This window comes from Pundamilia nyererei, unplaced genomic scaffold (genome assembly GCF_000239375.1).
Source record: "Pundamilia nyererei isolate P.nyererei 1_Seehausen unplaced genomic scaffold, PunNye1.0 scaffold01083, whole genome shotgun sequence".
NCBI classification, from domain to species: domain Eukaryota; kingdom Metazoa; phylum Chordata; class Actinopteri; order Cichliformes; family Cichlidae; genus Pundamilia; species Pundamilia nyererei.
Window position 1 is genome coordinate 21,366 of NW_005188484.1, and position 3,336 is coordinate 24,701.

The window sequence follows — 3,336 nt, forward strand, 5'->3', positions numbered from 1 at the left end:
CCTTACAAAAACACATCCATAGTTTTATTATGGTTTAGTAATTGTTTAGCAGAGGATGACATGATTGCACAGATTTACAAAAGGTATTGGTCAATGTGAAAATGAACGTTGGATTTAGTCAGAATTAGCCACTGATAGCTTGTTAAATTTTTACCTTTATTAAAGAAGGAAAAGACATTTCATTTTCAGACATTTTCCTTTTTTTTACATTTTTATTCAACCCGTTCTCACTCCCGACGCGTAAAATAATGACGATTTGTCACGTCCCTTAACTTCTCATGCTGACGCCTAAGGTACCCTTCCACGTTTTTATGTGACGCTGTGGGTTGTCAATTCATTCCAATATGAACCCGCTCGCGGCGATCAGAGACGCTTCGAGCAGAGGCTCCAGCCATCCATTCACTCCAATAATAACCCCGTCACGGCGAAACATGACGCCGTGAAGCACAATAGTCATGTGACACAGTGGTGACCTGTCCACGTCTGCTTCTGGATGGAGGGTAATAATATTTTAAAAACAAACAGACAAATAATGCAGAGCTGCACCTCACAGTGTGTACTGAAGATGTTTTCGCACCCAGCTGTGTTTTCTTCCTCTAGAAAGCCACATGTGGGACAAGCACAGGACAGCGAGTGATGGCTCAACATCATCAAAGGCCATGACTGGATCATCAACTCGCAGAGCTCTGGACACAAATATCCACTGCGACCTAACCAACTTGTTTTAATGATCAGACTTTTCTTTCTTCAATAATTAGTAATTAATAATAGTAGGAATGTGTACATACACGAATTCAAAGTACTTCTAAATGGAGAGCACTGCGCCCTACTGAAAAAAAAATAGAAGGTAGTATCACAATACAGCTCCAATAAAAGCTTTAAAGCAAATCATAAAGCCAAGAAAATCTAATCAAGCCCAAACAATCTTTAATCTTTACTCAGATTAAAATACAAGAGAAAGTGAAGTCAAGGTCAAATGTATTTATATACTATGTTCAAAACAACAGAGCTGATCACTGTGCTTTACATTCAAAATAAATAACTTTTAAAAAACTATGTAAAATTCAGAAAAAGTGAGAACAGCAAACAACATAAAAAAAAAAAATAACATTCACAGCTTCAGATTAAAATACGAGATACACTAAAACTACAATAAAAGTATCTGACATTAAATGAATCATGATGCAGCCAGAGCTTTTTCATGTTTTTATACCAAATAATTATTTTTTTACACAATATAGATCTTTACACTCAGACAGTAAAAGTATTTGTGGGTGTTTATACCAGCACTTCCTAATGTAACTCTGCTGACTTTAAGTTGCTGCTATCAGTTACTAAAAATCACAGACTTTTTTCTCTGTGGAACAGGATACATTCAAAGTTTTATACAAAAGCTCAACAATGAATAAAAATATCAGCTAAATATAAAGAGCATGACTCTGAAACAGGACACATCTCTGTGTGCTTTATGCTAAAACACAGTACCAACTATATATCATATTATTATTCAATATCATCTTCATAAACACTAAAAAGTGAGCGCGTCTGATATTTGGGCAGCAGAGGAGCAACAGTGGATTCATTAAATGCTTCTTTTTGCTGCTGCAGCTCTCCTCACTGACCTGTAAGACAAACACACAAAGAACACAAATGTCCAAGTTTCAGGATGTTCACCATTTAATAACTTGAAGAATAACTCATCCTGCACAGAAGCATAATTACCAGGAAAGCTTCCTAACGCGACTTCAGAATAAACTGCTGCATCAGCTGCAGGACTTGATTTTCCTGTGAGTGGAAAGAAGATTTTAAGACCAGATAAACATGTTGAACAACATTCACTGGAGGTGATGGCAGACTTTGTTTACCTGCTTTCTTCTTGGCTTCTCCTTTTTTGGGGCCTTTGACCTCAGCATACATCAGACTGTCCTCTAAAAGAGAAGTCAGAGCTCAGGATACATTTGATCAGCAGGTTTATGACACAGAGCTGTTGGACACATGTGGATTTAAACTCTGCAGATTAAGTCTGATTTGAAAGTCCAAATGAGGAAGGAGTAACATGGTACAAAGTCTTCCAACTCTTTTGAGAGACAAAAAAAATGATAATTTCACTTCATAAGTCCACAGTGATTGGGCAACTGAAACTTTTGACTGTGAACTCCACAGTGCTTTCTTACGATGTTACTCATCTGCAGCAAACTACATAAAGAACCTCGAACCTTCCCAAACAGCTCCATTTATACTCATCTGCCCGTCTGCATCTCTCCCTTCTTTCATCCCTTACTCATATTTTATATGCCCTACATCTATTCCACATACACACGTTTTCCATGCTATTGGCACATCTGATACTTTCCTGTATCAAAAAAACAGCGTAAAAAGCGCTCTGCTGTGCCTCCAGTGATAGAGCACACTCAGATTATGTGTTATTTGATGGTCTTTGGTTATGTGATTGGTGGTCTGGTTCAGAAGCTATGGATGCTGTGATTCAGTAAATCCAGATGAAAAGTGGACTTTTTGCCTCCGTGATTAAGGACTTATGTGAAAGGCAACCCAACAAATTAGTGATGTGTTGGTCGCGAACGAAACGGCTCTTAGAGCCGGGTCTTTGACGTGAACGACGCAAGCCGTGGGTTTTTTTTTTCCTTCTTTCTCTCACCCTCTCTCTCGCACTTTTTTTCCGCTTCACTCCGTATGCGAGCCTTGTGCTTTGGGCTGGGAAGAGGGGGAAGGGGCGGTAGTTACACGCAAAGTAGCACAGGAACAGAGCGGGAGGGAAAGACAGAGACTGTGTCCCAATTAAGAGACCGCACGCTTGAAGTACGCATTTTGAGTGCGATTACGTCACCGCCACGCAACGACGGCTGTCCCAATTCGACGTGTACTTCAAATGCATACTTCAAATGCATACTCCAAATGCGCCGTCGATTTCCCCAAATATCAAGCGTGGTCTGGTGTACGCTTCGTGTTCCCATATATCCCACAATTCATAGCTTCTCGTACTTATAGTACGCACCGTACGTAGTATGAGTAGTGTGCGTACTTCAAGCGTGCAGACCCTGAATTGGGACACAGCCGTTGTTGTCCCTGGCTCTCTTTCTCTGGCTGTGTCCCAATTCAGGGTCTGCACGCTTGAAGTACGTGCACTACGCGTACGGTGCGTACTATAAGTACGAGAAGTGCGGACAGTTGTCTTCGGCCGCTCCCTTCTGCCGTCTGCCGTATTTTGGAGAAGGGTCTGGCTGCAGCCACTGGGGAGCGCCATTCTTGTGGGGTATTTTGCGACAAAATTATCCACACCCACCGCCGCGCTATGAATTGTGGGATATATGGGACCAC

General features: G+C 41.0%; 1 long non-coding RNA gene across 1 annotated transcript; it reads right to left on the reverse strand.

Annotated features, from left to right (window-relative positions):
• Positions 1–905: 905 nt before the first annotated feature.
• Positions 906–2,603, reverse strand: LOC102209355 (uncharacterized). The gene is made up of 3 exons (XR_312505.1): positions 1,866–2,603; positions 1,723–1,785; positions 906–1,622 (listed from the first exon to the last, which is right to left on the reverse strand). It is a non-coding gene; the product is annotated as an uncharacterized LOC102209355 (long non-coding RNA).
• Between the last annotated feature and the right edge of the window lie 733 nt (positions 2,604–3,336).